Source organism: Rousettus aegyptiacus, unplaced genomic scaffold (genome assembly GCF_014176215.1).
Source record: "Rousettus aegyptiacus isolate mRouAeg1 unplaced genomic scaffold, mRouAeg1.p scaffold_m13_p_15, whole genome shotgun sequence".
Lineage (NCBI taxonomy): Eukaryota > Metazoa > Chordata > Mammalia > Chiroptera > Pteropodidae > Rousettus > Rousettus aegyptiacus.
Window position 1 is genome coordinate 35,182,572 of NW_023416290.1, and position 12,003 is coordinate 35,194,574.

At 43.6% G+C, this 12,003-nt stretch overlaps 1 protein-coding gene across 1 annotated transcript in view; it reads right to left on the reverse strand.

Annotated features, from left to right (window-relative positions):
* Window positions 1-4,631, reverse strand: part of NCALD (neurocalcin delta) — a 366,103-nt gene extending 361,472 nt beyond the window's left edge. Inside the window, exon 1 of the mRNA XM_016147541.2 lies at window positions 4,614-4,631. The gene's annotated coding sequence lies outside the window, so the exon portion shown is untranslated. The remainder of the gene's footprint in view (window positions 1-4,613) is intronic.
* Window positions 4,632-12,003: the final 7,372 nt, after the last annotated feature.

Consider the following 12,003-nt stretch of genomic DNA (forward strand, 5'->3'; position numbering starts at 1 on the left):
GTTGCACAACAATGTAAATGTACTTACTGTACTTAATGCCACGGTTAAAGGGTGTGATTAAAATGGAAATGTTTACGTTATGCACATTTAGCCACAATAAAAAAAAAAAATGGGTCCCTGAAATATTTATTGCTTGACTATCACACAAAGCATGGTACTGGAGATATGTCAGTGAACGGACTAGAAGGTCACTGTCCCCATCGAGGGGAATCTGCTCCTGCACTTCCCCACACGGAGCCCTCATTCCAGTCAATCTGTCCCCTAATTACGTCTTGCACTTTCAAGTTGAAATATAAATTCCTTAAAGGGGCTAGATCTTATTCATCCTATATCCTAGAACTTAACACAATATTGAACATGTAGAAACTGCTCAAAAATATTGGTTGAATTAAGTCAGTAAAAGTATAGACAAAGAAGTCTGTATCTTCTTTTTTTCTCATATCCTCTAGCCAGTCAGTACTTAACATTTCTTGAAGTTAGTTAGCTACATTTCAGAAATGAAAGAATATAGCTTCATGCTAAACTCACTTTATATTGTTCTGTTCACAGGTAATTCTCTTAAGTGCATAAATTGTGGGTTTCAAATCAGAACTCCGCTGTCTGCTAACCACGCGCGCGTGGGCAGGTTACTGAGTGCCTCTAACCCTGTTCCCCTCATCTATGAAGCGAGATGCTAGCAGTACTACGGTGGATGTCTGTTGCTTTGCAACCTAAAATCCATTGGCCCATCTTCTGGTGACAGTGTAACAACATTCTGCTGGGGAAACACTCTGCTCCTACTCCTTAGCCCATGGCTCAGGGATGAAACCTGTCACCAAGCCTAAGCCCTAAGAACATGTGGAACCCAGGCCATAGGAACAGGCATGGGATCCCATCAAAGCCAGTGAGCCACAGCCAGTCACTGTGATCAGCTCTGGCATACAGGCTCCCACTTTCTGGCTAGATTTAAAGCACAAACTAGGTAAGGTCTGGAGTTTAGGGTCATCCTATAATAAAATGGAGCCTAAAAATGGAGCCAACTCCAAGAAGTGTGGAAAGAGAAATCAGGTCCTGGGAAAGATGCCTGAGCCCTGGGTCAAGCCATACCAAGTATCTTCCTCTGGACTGAGAAGTTACCAGAGCTAAAAACAAAATTTCCTTTTTTTATTTAAAATAGTTTGACACTTACAACAGAACTGAGTCCTAATTAAAATAAATATCTCCTGAAAAAAAATTAGTACAAAAATTAAATGAAATCCTCTTGCATGTACACAGTACACACTCGATAAATGCAAATTACTGACAATAACTATGGTGATAGTTTATTGTTGTAGAAATTTTCTGGCTTCTTCTAAGGATCAGTTTTAACTCACATGCTCTGTCCCTGATTTCCACCTTCATTGTCCTTCAATGATATGCTCTATCATGGTGATAGAGACAGCAGATGGTGAGGACACACTTGTCTGCCACCACTTCCTAATGCCACGCCCTGGCAGAAAACACTGATTAACCACGGCACTCTTTCCTACTGAGTATAGACCGAGCTTTGGATTTCTATTCAACCAACTCTCGTGACAGCTATTACCAATCAATCAAAGATGGCATGCAAAGTAAAACCGACTCTCTCAGCTCCAGAATAGCAGCTGGCAGTTTTTCTATAAAGAACTAGGTGGTCAGAATTTTAGGTATGGTCTCTATCACATATTCTTCTTTGTGTTTTGATTTTTTGTTTGTTTATAACCATTCAAAAATGTAAAAAGCATTTTTGCTTTCTCAACTGTACAAAACCCCCTGCTCTGGAGCCAGAGGCTGGCCCAGAGGACCAGGCGCCCGCTTATCGCCCTCTGCAAAGGGCTCCTGGGAGCCCAGTAATGGAGCTCGTGGAAACGCTCCCTCAGTGCGCCCACAGAACACACTGAATTGCCTGAAAAGTAGCAGGGGAGCTTTGATGGTGGGAGAGTTCCCGTTCTCATCATAACAATCCTGGGCAAGCAGAAATCCACAGTATGGAAGAAGCTACAACCCAAGGAAGAGCCACAATGCCCATGCGTGTGCTGACCTTCACCTCTGCCTCCAGAAAACCAATTCACCTCAGAGAGCTCCATCCCCTACCACCAAATCTGAGATGTCTGACCTTTTTATAAAGGAAGTAGGGAAAGAGTTCTGATCACTGCATTCCTCCATTTTTAGTCTGACCTCTTACACTTAAAAAAATACCTCTGAAATGGTTTCAAGATTGTATGCCACATTCCTTCGACTAACCTTTGATTCTTTAATATTTCCCAAAGTTTTTTATTAGAGTAGTATATACAAAGACTGGTTTGGTCCTCCTCTCTGTTATTCTCCATGCTTGTTTCTGGCTTTAGTGAAAAAGGACTGAACTTTGCCTGACCGATGCTCATTTATTCATTCAACAAACATTTACTGATACCCTTAATCCATCTCTCAAGGCACGTGCCAGGAGGGAAGACTGATATGCAGATGAGGATACAGCATCATGAGAAGGGTATCTACAGGGTAAGTGCCAGCATGAAGCAAGGACAGTTCGGTCAGCATAGGGAGGGGCGCCAAGAGGCCTGCCGGAAGGCAGCGGGAAGGCAGCGCCCCTGCGCCGCAGCCGAGTAGGGATGAATGCACAGGGGTTGACCAGATGAGGAAGGATGAGAGGATAACAGGTGCTGAGATTCAGTGGCTCGAGCTGAGGCTGCACATGGGGAGGCTTGGGAGATGAGGCTGGAGAGGAAACAAGGGTGTGGTTATAAAATTCCTTGGAGTCCAGACTCTAACCTGAAAGCCACAGAAGACTTCTGAAGAAAATTAAGCAGAATGACTGGCGTAGGTTTTTATTTTCAAAACGAGCGTTCTAGTTGCAGTTTGGAGAATAACCTGGAGCAAGAGTGCCCTGATTCGGAGCAAAGAGCCAGGTGTGAAGGCAGTCGGAGCAATTCAGGCAAGAAAGAAGTTATGAGGTCATGAACTAAATTAGTGACAACAAGAAAAATAAGAGCTCACATTGGTGTGACACTTACTAATGACAAGGCACTGTGTGAAGTGCTCTCTGTGTATTCACTCACTTTGTCTTCACAACAAGCCTGAGATAGATCCAATACTATTTATCAACCTCGTGTCACAGATCAGGAAACACAGAGAGGTAAAGTAACAAGCCCAAGCTCTGGGAGATAATCGTGTCCCAGCCAGAACTCAAATCCAGCAGTCTGGGTTCAGAGTTCGCCTCCTCACCCTTCACTCTCCCAGCATACTCCTAGAGAGTGGGTATTCAGGACTGAGCTCTGAGTGCTTGAAATGAAGGAGACTCCTGAGCAATTTCCAGGGGTCTGGCTTGGGTACCTGAACATTTGGGTTTCAGCTTCTTGAGCCTCCTGCTCTGAAGAAAGCCCCTCCCCAAGTCTTTACTTAGCTCCCAATGGTACCCACACACCCACACTCCCATCACCACACCACCACCCCCTTCTCCTTTCCAGTCCTTGCATCTTGCATTCGACCCTAAACACAGAGTGAAAAACCTCGTGAGCGTTGCCAATTAGTTCTGAGGAACCGGGACAGAGAATCCTGCCCTTGGTTAATATAGCCGTTTAAGTCTGTTATTTTCAAATCAGACAGAACTGGGAAAACTTTGACCAAGCTTGTGCGGTTTTCCTTCTCAGAGAGCAAGACCTTGGCAGCCCTACTTCTGTGTTTCACACTAGTTTTTCCACAAACAGATCGCGTACCAGCGTTTAACACACTTGGTCCGCCTGATCTGCAGCCTCGGACAGACCCGCAGAAAGTGGCCCTAGCTGGGAGAGCTTCTTAGAGCCACATGGATTTCTTTCTCCGGGCATGAAAGTTAAAGCAAGCATCTGCAGCAAGAAACTTGTGTATTTCCTGCGGACAGGGAGACCTCCTGCCCCTCCCGGGCTGATACAACCCACTTTGCACATCCTGCTTCTCTGGAGCTAAAAATAAATTGGTATGCACTGAAAAACACTCAAACACATCTCCCCAGCACACCCCTTCTCGAGTCCCCTAGGGCAAGAGACGCAAATCTTTTGGGTCCCGGATCCAAAACACAGACCACTTCCTCCTATGGGTTCAACCAGCGCCTTTCAGTCGCTCCCAAAGCCCCTTCTCAGGCCCCCACCTCTCGCACACGCCTCCTGTGGCCTCTCAGGGCCGACTCTGCAGGCCTGCGAACCAGCGGGTATCCTGGACCCCACCCCGCGCCGGGGAGGGATGCTCCGGAGGTCCCTGAGCCGCCAGGCTCTCGAACGCCCCCTTCCGACCCAGCGCGCCCCATCTTGCCAGCCCCGCGCACCTCGGCGCGTCCCTCTGCAAAGTTGCTCCCTCCGTTTCTGCCACCCGTTCTCAAGGTCTTCGGTTTTGTTTTCTTTTCCCTCAGAGACATGGGGGAAGGACAGGGGAATTGATAGCGTGAACCGAAGCCAGGAGGGGCTGTAGGGACAGGTCCCCAGCCCCGCGCGCTCCACGTGCCCACCCCCGCGCCCTCCGCGCCGCAGGCGCTGGGTTCCCCCAGCAGCTGCTCGCGGCGCCACCGCCCCCCGCACACCCGCCCCGGCTGCCACTCCGACTCCGCTCTGGCTCCGGAGAAGCCGCGGGCAGGCGCTGCGACTCACCGCCTCGGCTGCTCCCGGCGTCTGTGTCGCCGCGGGCGAGGAGGCGGCAGCGGCGGCGGCAGCGCCTTCCCTCCGCCCGCCTCCCCTGGACAGCACCGCCGCCTGCCGCGCCCCCCTCCCCAGCCTCGCTCGCTGCCTCGCTCCTCGCGGCCAACCACCCCCCTCCCAGCTGCAGCCCCGCAGATGGCCTCTCTCTGGGTGCAGGGGGACCAAGCTGAGGGGTGGGGTTTGCAGGTGTAGTGGGCGCCTCCACCTTGCCGGGTGCAGCCGCTGGGCTTATCCGCGATGTGCCCCCTAGCCCTAGCCCGCCGCCCAGGCTTCTGGGCAGGATGCACTGGCACTTTCCAAAGGAAGCCATCTGTTTACCTGTTCGGGCCGTGGGCAGGTCAGATTCAAACCACAGCACCTTCTTCTAGGCTTCAATTGGGGGCGGGGGCGGGGGGGCGCGTGGAGGGCGGGGAGACTGGAGTCCCTGCTGGTCGCAGTGAAGTTCAGGAGGGCCTTGGAAGGACATGCGGGTCTGCTCTTTGCCTAACCAGTGTTTTCTCTATTTAGAGCCTTCTGCGAAATGTCCAGGGATGGCTTAACAACAAAAACTCGGGAGGAGGACATCTGAGGGGGAACCCCCTTACCCCACCCCACCCCATCCTCCACTCCAGAATGTCACCAAATATTTTATCTCGACAGGAGATGATCTGAAGTGAATGTCTTGTCAATTCAGTGAACCAATATTTACCCAGTGCCTGCCAGTACATGTTCCTGTCTTGCTCTGTTGGCCACTCATGACCTGTCAAAAAGCCGCTGTAACTTCTTGTGTTTGTCAACCCCAGTGACATGTCCAGAACCCCACATCAGGTCTTAAAAGCAACTTAGAGTCATTCACTCATTAAAAATCTTGCTGGTTAAAAACAACAAAAAAGGCATCATGTAAAGCTATAAGGCCACCATGGCCTGTCTATGGTTTGCTATAATGATTACGAAATCTTTTAATATGACTAGTAATAGAAATGACAATTACATTTAGGTCCAAACAGCTGCCAACTTTGTTTTGAAAATCAAGAAAAAGGTTCACCTGACTGAAAACAACCTCTTAGTTCTGCCTTCAATTTCTACATCATTTACTCACTTCAGACAGTACTTGAAAAATCAAGTCATCTGAGAAGACAGTAAACTATCATTGGACATTAAAACTTTTTCTTGAAATAGATTAGCATATTAACTCAAGGGCTTGCCTCCCTAGATACACACACACTGGAATCACCTAAGGAGCTGAGTTTTTGTTTTGTTTTTAAATGCTAGACCTGTGCCCCACCCCACTAACCCCGCACCCCCACCCTGAGATTCTGATTTAACTGGTCAGCGGTGCAGCCTTTCATGGGCATTTTTTTTTTGCTTGGGCCCCAGAAGATTCTGATGTACAGCCAGGATGGAAACCTGGGATTATCCAATCATCGAATCAGGCCTAAGGCAATGGGACACAAAACAAGGAAGTTTTGAGGCCAGGAAAGGTCTGAGCAGGTGTTGCCAACTCAAGTGTCCCTAAGGGATTGAGATGCAGTGACAAAGAAGTAATTTAGGCTGGGTATACTGGAGCAAACTGGGAAGGGCATTATGCCATCAAGAGAGTAGCCTCTTTTTTCTACATGGGAAATGCAGGTCCAATTGTGGCCATCGAGTTGGGGTTTTTATTATTATTATTATTGTTTGTTTGTTTTTCCTGGAGAAACCAGAAGTCTACATTTCATATGAACTCTATTCATTTTAAAATATTGGTAACTAAGTGTTTAAATTCTTTAAATGTCCCATAGGCCAAGACGAAAGAGTGCGTAGGCCATAAGGGGTCCCTAGGTCGTCATTTGGTCAGCTCTGATCTGAACAGTGTAGGGCTGGTCACTGCTACCTACTCTGCAGGAAGAATTCTGATGGGTCAAAGGCAGCGGTGGGAAGGTGGCAGTGCTTTACTAAGACATAACTTATATAGCACACAATTTAATGTTTTTAGTATATTCTCAGAGTTTTACAACTCTCACCACAATCAATGTTAGAACCCCCAAAAGAAATGGCATATCTGTAATATAGGGAGGAAGCAAGAGAATTAAAATGTTAACCAAGCCACAGTCAGATACTGCAGTATGCTGTCCGCTCTGCAGCCGGGCCAGGAGGACACCTTCAGAACAAAGAAAGATTTCTGCTGGGATTGCTAACAACCCATTCCCCACACCTGTGAAGGGGAAACAGGAACCAAGAGCCATTCCCTATGGCTAAAACCATGGGGAACCAATGGATTAAAGGCTGGGAACCACCAGCAGGCCTTTCACTCTACATATTCTTACTTTTTCACACTATATACCCTTCTTCTTCCTCACTGTATGTCCATATCAAAGGAAATGGATTCACAAAGTCATTTAAACAATACCTCACAGGAACTAAAGAATGATATATAAACTGAATCCCCTGAACACTGGAGGGCCCCCACCTACTCACTGTCTTTCCACATCTCTCTTGGTCCCTCTCACGCTCTGCCTCTGAGAGAACACTCAGTTTGTGGAGTGTTATCACTTTTCTAATAAACTTTCATTTTGACTCTAACTTTGACATGTGTGTTGAATTCTTTCCACACTCTCTGCCAAAGGACCCTCTTCGCTCAGTCCAGGGCTTGGTCTCCCCATCACCTGAGGGGAAATTTGCTGTCCTGTGTCACCTCTTAGCACTCTCCATTTTTTCTCCTGACCCCTAGCCCCTGGTGACCACAAATCTACTTTCTATCTCTACAACTGATTTGCCTACTCTGAATATTTCATATAAATTAAGTCTTCATACAATATGAAGTCTGTCGTGACTGGTTTTTTCACTTGGCATAATGTTTTTAAGGTTTACCTGTCATCATTACTTCATTCCTTTCTATGAATAAATAATATCCCATGATATAGAAATATCATATTTTGTTTATTAATTTATCAGTTAATGGACATTAGGGTTGTTTCCACTTCTTGGCTAATATGCTGCTATGAACATTCATGTATAGATTTTTATGTGGATGTATGTTTTTATTTCTCTTGGATGTATATCTAGGAATAGAAATGCTGGGTCATATGGTAAATCTATATTTAACATTTTGAATAGCCACACTTTTTTCCAAAGCTGCTGTACCATTTTACCTTGTCACCAGCAGTACATGATGGTTCCAATTTCTCCACATCCTAAACCAACACTCGCTCGTTTGTCATTTTTAAAGTTATACCATCCTAGTGGGTGTGCAGTGGTATCCCATTCGTGGTTTTGATTTGCATTTTTCTAATAGCTAATACGTTGCTCTTCTTTTCATGTGCTTATCTTCTTTAGAGAAATTTTTTTTCAGATGCTTGGTCTACTTTTTGACTGGGTTATTTGTGTTTTTATTATTCATGTGTAAGAGTTCTTTATATATTCTGGCTGTAAGTCCCTTATCGGATATATAATTTGAAAATATTTCCATTCTGTAGGTTGCCTTTTTGTTTTCTTCGTGGTATCTTTCAAAGAGCCAACGTATGTCATTTTGATGAAGCACAAACTATGTGTTCTTTTGTCGTTTGTACTTTGGATGTTATATCTAAAAGGCTGTGCCTAATTTGAGATCACAAAGATTTAAGCCTGGATATTAGGCCTTACTCTTTAAAATGCTTCTCAGTTGTATGATATTGGAAACTGGGAACACAGAGACAACCAGCCTTAGGCTCATGGTCAGAGTCTCCTGCATCCAGAGATCTAATTTGCTGGGACCACTCTCTCACGATGGCGCTTTGTCAACTTTGGACGTCAAATTATAAGTTTCTGTCAAGGAAGCAACCAAGTGTATAAAGCTTAGAGAAGTTAGGCCAACAATAGCATGTATTATTCATCCACTCCACAGATATTTCCTGAGGGCCTCTTATGTGCTTGAAATTGTTCTAGGTTCTCAAAATATAGCACTAAAAAAGACAAATGATATCCATGCTCTGGTGAGGCTTATAGTTTAGTGAGAGGGAGAAAGAGAGAGGAAGAGGGAGACGGAGAGGGAAGGGAAGAATACTTAGATTATTCTGGAAACACAAAGAAATCTAATGTGGTTGGAGCTTAGTGTGTGTCTTTGGCTAACCTCCCTAGAAAGTAGAGCCTGAGCAACATTTTGAGTTCATTTTTGCATAAGGTACAAGGTATCAATCAAGGTTCATCTTTTTACTTATGGATTTCCAATTGTTTCAACAGCACTTACTGAAAAGACTATTTTCTTCTCCACTGAATCATCTTGCATCTTTTCAAAATTCAGTTGACCCTATTTATGTAGATTTATTTCTAGACTCATGTGTTCCAATGATCTATGCGCCTATCCTTTTGCAAGTCCCACATTGTCTTGATCACTGTAGGTTTTCACTGAGCCTTGAAATCAAGTGGTGCAATTCCTCCAACTTTGTTGTTGTTGTTGTTGTTTTTAAACTTTCTTGGTTGTTCTATTTCTTTTGTCTTTCCACATACACTTTAGAATAATGTCAATATCTACAAAATTCCTACTGACATTATGATTGTGATTGTATTGAATCTATAGACCAATTTGGGGATAATTAGCAGCTTAACAGTGTTCAGTCTTATAATCCATGAACATGATAAATATTTATATTTTAGTCTTCTTTGATTTCTTTCATCAGCATCTTATAGTTTTGAACGTAAAAATCCTACATATTTTGGTTAGCCTTATAATGATGTATTTCTTTTCTTATGTGCTATTGAAAATGTAAATTTCAGTTTCCAAATGTTTATGGCTTGTACATAGAAATATAATTTATTTTTGTATATCGATCTTGTATCCTATGGCCTTCATAAACTCACCAGTGTCAAAAACTTTTTTGTAGATTCCTTGGGATTTTCTACGATGGCAGTCATGGAATTGGTGAATAGGGGGAGTTTTATTTCTTCTTTTCCAATTCTATGCCTTATATTTCTTTTTCTTACCTTATTTCACTAGCTAAAACTTCCAGTTCTATGTTGAATGGAAGCGGCAAGAGCAGATGTCCTTGCCTTGTTTCCAATCTTAGGGGGAAAGTATTCAGTCTGATTAGGAGGGTACTTTGGGTCGTCTCCCGCGGAGGGAGCAAGTGATGTATCCTCTATATATTTTAGAATCACTATTCTTTAAAAGCACCCCGACCACACAGTCACCAGTGATTCTAATGTCCTTCTAACCATCTAGAAGATCTCTTTGCCCCCTTCTGGCTCTTAGGAGACAAGCTCCTCTATTCAACAGCCAATATTTATTCAGTGTTTTCTATATGCCAGACACAATTTTAGGCTCTCTCCATATGAAAATTAAAGCTTAGTACATGCCCTTACTAACCTTAAAATCTAATGAGGGAATCTCACACATAAGCCTGTGTTACAATGCAACGTAAATGCTCTAATGGAAGTATGTACTTGCTTTACTTACTCTTAATTTCCTAGATCCTTGAAGAAGGAGAGAACATCTGCCTACTGAATTCTAACTGAAACCACTGTGCCTTAGATACTCACAGCCACCTAAAGCCAGTCTTTTTGGGATTTTGCCCAACAGAGGAGTCTTTCTCTTCGTTATGGAGCCTCAGAATTTGTGGACTCCTTTTGAGATAATTTGAGGCTGTCATCTTAATTAGGACTTTTTAATTTCTCCTCAGATCTCTTTTTTCCTCTTCACCTTACAAGTGCTATAAAAGGATCTTACTTCTTTTAAATGTCTCTTCCTTCATCTCCAATCAGTAATGACCATATCTTCACATTCTACATCTGGATCATGTTTTTTCCTCCTACATGTATATTTAATAATATAGCTTCATTTAATTATAGCCCATGCCCACTAGCTAAGGATATACTGATGTATCTCATGAAAGCCACATCGCTGGGGAGTGGGGGTTATTAAAGCGGGTTATCCACTGCTGCCAACACAGTACTACTACTTCGGTGCTACTCTTCATGACCAAAGGACATCTGTGAAGAAGCAGGTGTTCTTCACAGTGGTAGCTGAATGATCCATTATTCTAATGTTCTCATTAATAATGATTTTCTAAAATAGATAATTTTCATCGACTAATACATTTAACAAAAATTTTTGTTTAATCTGAAAGGTTTTCATAGAATACAAATGGTAGGGCATCCCGAAGTTCAAAGAAAATATTATGCAAGTGAGAAAATTATGCAAGTGAGATAACTTTGGGAAGCCTCTTCTGTGCCAGGCCTGAGGGGCTTATACAAAGTTTGTTTCCCTACTGTCAGGAAACTATTCAATAAGAGAGATGCATAAACAGGTAGTGACATCGAGGTGTGCTGTGGTCTTGGAAGGATAGGTTTCTGTGAATGTTCGTTCTTCTAATCCAGACCCAAGGTGAGGAGGCATATTTAAGTTCTAAAATACAACTAGGTACTATTCACTGAGTGTTTACTATGTGCTGGGCACTATTTTAAGCAAATATTACATATTAGCACACTTAATCTTCACTAAAAGCCCATGAGGAAGGTACTACTACTATTACTCCATTCTCAAATGAGATTTTTTAAAAGGTGACTTGCCAGAACAAGCACAGCCCTGAAGATGCTGGGTGGGAATCTAGAATAGGTCATTATGCATAACAATGTCCCCTCTGGAGTGTCCTATTCTAATCTCCAAGACCTATGAATACATTACCCTACATGGAAATGAAGAATTAAGGTTGCAGGTAGAATTAAGATTGCTAATCTATTGGTTTTAAATAGGAGGATTATTTTAGATTACTCAAGTGGGCCAATGCAATCCATAGGGGTCCTTAGAAGTAGAATAGGGAGAGGGAAGGAGATAGGAGCTGCAGAAAACAGTCAGAGATGCAGTATTGCTGGCTTTGAAGATGGAAGAGGAGTCCTCTGAGTCAAGGACGATGGACAGCCTCTAGACGCCGGAAAAGGCAAGGAATCAGATTTTCCCCTAGAATCTCCAGAAAGGAACACGGCTCCACTAACAGCTTGATGTCAGCCCAGCGAGACCTGTCTCCGACTTCTGAACTGCAGAACTGTGACACAATACATTTGTGTTGCTTTAAGCTACCAAGTTTATGGTAATTTTTAAAAAGATTTTTATTAAAATCATGATATTATATTAGTCTCAGGTGTACAGCAAAGTTATTCGCTAAAGAAGTGGTCACCGTAAGTGCAGCACCATCCGACACTGCACAACGCTGTCACAATGTTATTGACTGTTCCCTGTGCTGTACGCCACATCCCTATGACTCATTTGTTTTATACCTAGAAATTTAAACCTCATATTCTCCCTTACCCTTTTTCTCCCCTGTTTAAAGTTTTTCAATTACAATTAATATTCAACATTATTTCATATTAGTTTCAGGTGTATAGCATAGTGGTTAGACATTTATATAATTTA